This window comes from Carettochelys insculpta, chromosome 1 (assembly GCF_033958435.1).
Source record: "Carettochelys insculpta isolate YL-2023 chromosome 1, ASM3395843v1, whole genome shotgun sequence".
NCBI lineage: Eukaryota > Metazoa > Chordata > Testudines > Carettochelyidae > Carettochelys > Carettochelys insculpta.
The window spans coordinates 164,383,066-164,390,506 of record NC_134137.1 but is presented as its reverse complement, the minus strand read 5'-3'; positions in this window follow the sequence as shown (position 1 = coordinate 164,390,506).

The following is a 7,441-nucleotide window of genomic DNA, read 5'->3' as shown; positions in this document are numbered from 1 at the left end:
GCTGATGTTTGCTGATTTAGCGTGACAGCACTAATTTAACTTTGTGGGAAATTTGTGGAGAGGTGAGGATACTGAAATTTGAATTCATAAAACCCAGAGATGCAAAATTGAACTTAATAAAATCGAATTTATATCATAGTGTATACATAGCCATACACAGGCAATCTCATGTTAAGTAAGTCTGGTTAATTATCTAAACAAGGCAATCAAAGGCCAGGGAAAGAAGCATGATAATCTAAGGTCAATTGAATGGAATCTAGTAGATAGTATTGAAGTAAATCTAAACACAATTCTATTATACAAACTATTTTCTTATTAAGGGTCTCTCTCATCCAGAACAAGAAGCTGCTTCTGATATTGTGTGATGTCTGTGTGCTTGTTGAACTGCCTGTAGCTATAAAGTCTAGCAATGACAAAATGTAGAGTGAGATAGGTTTCTGGGAGGATGAACCAGGATAGAGAAAAAGATCACAGCACAGCTGAATTTTTTCCCCCACTGCATTTCTTTTATCTTTTCTCCTCCTGTTTGTGTTTCATTTTTCTTCTCTATGCTGTCAGTGGCAATAGCAATGAATGCTGATGAGACTGTACTAGATACAACTGAAAACTTTCATACTTTGGTGAATTTCTGGGATTGTACTAAGCATCAGAGCCACAGAGATTAGCACTGGGCTTTCCAGCTGTGAGTAGTAGTTGGTAGGCTGCTCCGCTGTTCTTACTTCAGGTGGTTTTGGTATCCAGCAGCCCCTGCTTGTACTCCTCTCTCACCTATCCTCCCCGAACAGACAGTCTGACTTGGGAGCTGTTCATTTTGTGGCTATGATGAATGATGGCCCAAAATAAAGGACGGGGAAGGAGGGGGACACTGTCTCAATTGTCAGATATGCATGATGTCCTCTTCTCTGCTCTTTCAGGTACCCAACTATGTCTCTGCATTGTGGTGCCAGTCCTATCAAAAGCTAAGTAACTCTGATGGAGCTGGTGGCTGCCTTATAGGAATCCAGGTCTTCTCCAGTATCTCAGAGTAGGAGTTTGATTGCAGGTAGTTGAGCAAGACTGGAGTTGGTGTTGCTTCTGCTATCCTTGCTGTTGCAGTGGCTACATTTCAAGTTCTTCAGAAAAACAACATGGATGGCATTTCTTTGAAAAGGAATAATACTGCAAGAGGAATAAACCAGCATTTGACTGCTATAGATCTTTGTGTACCTAAGTTCCCCATTACCAACACTCTCTAGGTTAATGACAAGCTGACCAGCTCTCCTTGGCTATGGCTGCCTTGATTTTTCAGAGATATTTAAGGAATGTGGCTGTCTTTGGATACTTGTGAAAAAAAGCATAGCTCATTCTTAGGCAAGTATTATCCCATGGAGGACATTTGCCAGTTACTGAAGCTACATCTACACTGCCACTGGGGTGAATGCTCTGAGATTAATCCACCAGTGATCGATTTAGCAGGTCTAGTAAAGACCTGCCAAATCGAGGTCAGATTGCTCCCAAGTCGATCATGTTACATTACCCCAGATGTAGGGTGACTGTATCTCCCTGTCCCAAATACGGGACAGGGTGTTATCGGGGGAAGGGCAGCTCCTCCAAGCCCTGGGGAGCCAGGAAGGAGGTGGCAGCTGACGGCACTCCCAGGAGCTCCGGGGAAGCCAACCAGCACTCCCTGGGTGCCCTGGGGAAGCCGCAGCTACCGGTGATCCCCAGGAGTCTGGGAAAGCCACAGACACCAGCCTCCCTGGGAGCCCTTCAGAAGCCACAGCTCTCCACGCTCCCTCTGCTTCCCCGACGCTGGCGGGAGAGGGGCAAGTACAGGATGAGTCCCTTTTTAAAAAAAAGTTGTGATGCCTTTTTGGCTTCCCAAGTACAGGAGCATCCCACCCAATATGGGATGGATGGTCACCCTACCCAGACGAGCCGAATAAGGGAAGTTGACAGGAGAGGTTCTTACATTGACAATCTGTGGTGTAGACACGGCACTAATTTGACCTAAGAAATGTTGACTCAAGCTATGCTATTTATTACATAGTTGGAGTTGCAGCCCTTAGGCTGACTTTCTGCAGTAGTATAGATGTAGCTTTAGAGAAGACATTTGCTTGTTGAAATGTTATTAGAGCACTCCTTCTTCTCAGCTTTTCCCTGCACTCACATCATACTTTTGACCTCCACTTTTCCTTTTTCCTAGGTTCCTATCATTCACGCTGTCAACTCGCACTGACATTTTTTGCAGTTTTTTAAAGATCAAAATATTTTTATATCATTGTCCACATTTTGTGTTTGCTCAAACAATGTTGTCTGTTGAAAATCAGGTTTTCAGTAAATGAAACATGTTCACTAATGCTTTTGACAGGCATTCTAATAAGTGCCTAGTAAAAGTGTCACATACTTTTGTGAAAACACCCCCACCCCCCCAAAAAAAATAAATTAGATAAAGTCCATAATTTTCTTGAAAAGGTCCATTTAAAAGAGAGAGATCTGTTTGGATGAAAAATTTGACCTATTTTAGTAATGAAGCAGCTCCACTAATTGATGCCCACCCTTGTGCCTTAATTACATAGCTGTAACCTAATGCCATGTCAATATACTTTTGTGTTGAGAATAGAACCTTATTATGTCAGGAGCCTTATGTCACCAGTATTGTGGAGATGTATTGCTTTAAAGGCTCTGGTGTGCTCTCTGGGTCCAGAATCTGGTCTGAAGGAGTTCCTGAGCTGTAAAATAGGAGAGACCTTTTATTTCTTGAATCTGATATTAAAATTTATGTAAGATTCAGCTCTGGCTCTTCTCTCCCCTCTCTTCTCTTCTTCACGCTGTGATGAATGTAGGCATTTTTGTCATATTCGTATGGCTCCTGTGCTTTAGCGCCTCTCTGTGCTTTGTACTGTTTTGCTCTGAATGTAAAAAGAAGGGACAAGGTATCAGACTCAAGTAGGAGCCACGTTGGTGGAGACCAGGGTCATTAACTAAACAGAAGTTACACATGTGAATGTAGGAACTGGAGGAGAAAGCAGAGATTCTCAATGCCTGGAAAATTCACACTTTGATGATCACCCAAGAGTAGCGTTTTCCCCACCCTCTCTACAGGGAAGAGGAACAAAGACTCAGCAGACAAAAGGGGAAAGATGATACGTGGCTGGGTTTCCAAACTGGGCCCAGAGAGGTCTCACCTGGGTCTAATACAACGGAACAGGCACAAATTAAAAGGAAGTGCGCATGGTTCCTACATGATGGGTTAAGATGAGCATTAGCCAGCATGGACTAGCTGTGGCCACACTGGAGAGTGATTTTGAAGTGGCTTATCCCAGTCTGTTATTTTGCAATAAGCCTTTTTGAAATAAGTGGCATGGAAGTGACTACACATGAAATGCAGATCATTGTTGTGATCTGCAACATCGAAATGAATCATTTCGAAATGGAGCGGCTACACTGCCATAGCTTCATTTCAAAATAACAAGGCAGGAAATGGTGAGGGCAGGGTCAAATGGCCAACAAGCCCTTCCTGGAGCACGGGCAAGCCAACCCCTTAAAGGGCTCCTCCCAAACACATCCTCCGTGCACACGCTGAGGACCCTGGATGCTTGCAGCACGTGACCTCCAGCACAGCACTCGGCAGAGCCTTGTTTAGCCACCACACCACTGCCTGCCATGGACCCGCAGCATTTCACTGACGGGGACACCTTGGACATCGTGGCCAGCCTGATGGCCATCCTGACAGGATGCCATGTGAGGCTACGTGCTGCCCAACACATGGCCAACTTCCTGCAGGCTCACCCCACGCTGCAGCCAGAGCACCCCCTGTTCCAGCCCCGCTGTCGCCTCTGGCGGTACCCCACCAGTGGGGAATGGTGGGATGACATCGTCCTATGAGAGTGGGATGACGACCAGTGGGTCCGCAACTTCCAGATGACTCGGGCCACCTTCATGGAGCTGTGCCATTGGCTGGCACCAGCACTTCGCCACCAGGACACCCGCATGCGCCCTGTGCTCCCCCTGGAGAAACGAGTGGCCATAGCTCTGTGGAAGCTGGTCACCCTGGACAGCAACCGCTCCGTCGGCCACCAATTCGGGGTGGGGAAGGCCACTGTCAGGGTCGTCCTCCTTGAGGTAAGGCACCTGGAGCCACCCACTCATGGTGGGTTCCTGGGGAGGGGCGTCCCCAGGTGTGGGGCCCCTGGGAGTGGGCTCCCTGGGAGGGGAGTCCCACAGAGGGGGCTGCCAGGGAGCGGGGTCCCAGGGACTGGGGCCCCCATATGCTACAACACACTCACAGGTGCCTGTGCCCTCTACCCCTACAACTTGTTGCCGCCATCAACAGGATCCACCTGCACTGCCTGATCTGCCTTGGGGACGTGGACGCTGCCATGGCCGGCTTCCAACAGCTGGGATTCCCCAGCTGCATCGGTGCATTGGACAGCACCCACATCTCCATATGGGCCCCACCAGACAGCCAGGGATGGTACATCAACCGAAAGGGCTACCACTCCATCATCCTCCAGGCCCTTATGGATGCCTGAGGACGTTTCACTGACGTCTGTGTGGGCTGGCTGGGCAGGGCCCCTGATGCCCGCATCCTGTGGAACTCATTGCTCGGCCGCAGGATGGCAGAGGGCTCCTACATCCCCCACGGGAGCTGCCGGTGGGGGACATGACCATGCCCCTGTGCATTGTCACCAATGCTGCCTACCCACTCCAGGCCTGGCTAATGCGCCCCTACACAGGACACACCAATGAGAGCCAGGACCTCTTCAGTGCCCACCTCAGCCAGGCCAGGAACACCATGGAGCAGCCATTCGGCCATCTGAAGGTGTGTTTCAGGTGCCTCCTGATGCGCCTGGAGGTAGGCCTGCCCAGCGTGCCCGCGGTCGTGGGCACCTGCTGTGCACTGCACAACCTTGTGGAAAGCAAGCAGGAGCTCTTCGTGGCACACAGGGCAGCCAAGGCCGTGCTGCACTATAAGCAGCCAGATGCGGTCCCATGTCGCCAGGTGCACCGGGATGGGATGCGCGTGTGGGAGGGCCTCCGGGGGCCCCCATGACCTGGCCTGGCTCACTCCACGCAACTCCCCCACCCTGTTCTCACCCCTGCCTCACCAGCACCCCCCTCGCCATCCCCACCAGAGGCAGGACACAAAGCACCATTAAATAAATTCACCTGCTATTTTTGGAACACAAAGAACCCATTTGGACGAGCCACACAGGAGCAAAAAGTGGCAATTTCAAAGTGCCATGGACAGCGGCATGCTAATGAGGCACTGCATATGCATTTCAGCTCCTCATTAGTATTCTTCAAAATGGCCATTAGCATGGCTGTTTTGAAGTTTTCTCTAAGTGTAGGCACAGCCAAGGTGTACAAACCCTGAGATGAACAGGAAGGGTTTAAAGATGTGCTCTTGGGTTGAGTTTTCTCTCCCGTCTGCACTTATTACAAGGCATGGAAGAAGAGGTCGAAAGAGGAGTAGTCTAGCACTGAGTGGAATATACATTTAGTCCTTTCAGCTGCTGGGGACTGGCCTGACAGATGGCACAGCCTGATTCCATGCCTGTAGGCCATTGGAGTACCCTAAGAGAAAAGGAGGTCTGACCATGAACAATTATTAAAACATGTTCTGGGGACTGACCAGAGATACTAAGCTGTATTGATGCATACCCACGCCTCCCCTAATGAAGAGAAGCTGGCAGCTAGTTTGGGACTGATTGTTTATTCATTTTTCTTTTCCTTCTCATTGTCATCCTTTTTTGTTTCCCTGGAAGATTGAAAGGGGCAAACTCCAGAGTAACACAGCCAGAGGGCTTGGTTTCCATACTCCAGCTGCTGATGCTAACCACTGCCACCCTAAGCAGCCAGAGCCTGAGTGAGTACAGGATGCCATCGCATTCCAATGGAGCACTGAAGAGGCACTAGCCTTTGAGAATACCCATTTAAATATTTTTGGGGGCAAAAAGGATGCTGAAGAATCTTAGCATGGAGTAATATTTGAAGTCCATGTTGAGAACTGAAATGTTGAGCCCAAATAGCATAAGCGCTGCTTGCTAGTAGTTAAAAGGAAAAATGGCAGGTTATTGTTTTGTTTTAGAGGTCAGACAAGATCAGAACTGCCCTTTGGCCAAACAGTCGACTGTGAAATGTCAGTTAAACAAAAATCATTGTTTAAATTGCATATCATGGCCCACTGCATCTTTGCAAGAGGCATGGAACAGATGCATTATGACATATTTGAAAACAGTACAGAACCTTAAAGACGTGGTGTCTAACAGTGCTGAATAAAAGCACCAACTAGTTTCACATGTGACTAAATGAAACATTTTGGACAATCTCCTTTAAAGAACTAGGGATGAGAGAATCCGAATAGTTCTCTTGGGGCTTCCTTAATAGGTCATCAAAAATCCGGCATGTTGTTGAAGTGTGTTTCTCTAGTTCCTAACTGCTATTCTCTGTGCAGGTGGATTGTATTTAACTTGTTTTTTTTTATCATTTCAGCTACCTCACTGGGGTTTACCAATCACCCAACTGAGAGGCAGGATTGTCTCTCACCCTAGCTTCTCCCTGAGGAAATGTCACCTGAATTAGTATCTCCAAGAACTAGTTTAAAAGGTTCTTGCAATCCTAAAGTCTATTTCCCCTGCTACCACTTTCCCTCAAGAAAGAAAAAGGACCAGAAAAAAAAAAGCAGTATAAAAAATTTACTTTCCAACAGGGGGTTTTACATGCAGAATCAGAGAAGCAGAGGTGGGTATGCTTGTAGGTAGTACGTTATGAGCATGCTGTGGAAACATTTTGCTAATGGATAAGAGGAAGGAATCTACCTTTTCCAGCCAGTGTCAGGTCATTGTACAGAAAGCAACACAGAAATATCTGTACTCACCGGCAAGCAGTGCTTTCTCTGAGAACATTAATTCAATATATAAAGTCAAAGGCAGAAAATTCTGTCATTGTTTCAGTTTTGTGAAAGACAGAGCCATATTTAAATATGGGCTTAGGACAAACTTGCAGATAGTTGTTTGTGAAATTGAAAGTGGGGCCAGCAGCCTACTTGGGCACAAGGACAAGGTGCGAGGGGGCCCAGCAGGGGTAGGGCCTAGGCCAGTCAGCCCTTAGTGGGGCTCAGATCGTGGCACTGCCCCTCCCACCCCACAGCAGCACAGAATGGTGCTGCTGTGGCAGTTCAGAGGGGCCCAAGGTAGCAGTGGCAGCTGGAGCTCTAGGCCCCTTTAAAATGTCAGGCCCTTGTGCAGCTGCCCCCTTTTTCACCTGCCTCCCTGTCAGCCGACCTGGAAATTCACACGCATGGCAGCACGTGGAAGAGCTCTGAGTTCGGGTTAGCAGGCTACACTACTTAATACCAGTGTGATTTCTACCCATCTGACCAGGTGTCACACACTGTTACACAGCCTGGAGAACTAAATAGTCACATCTCTGGATGAAAGAAGTTGTGGTACAATTA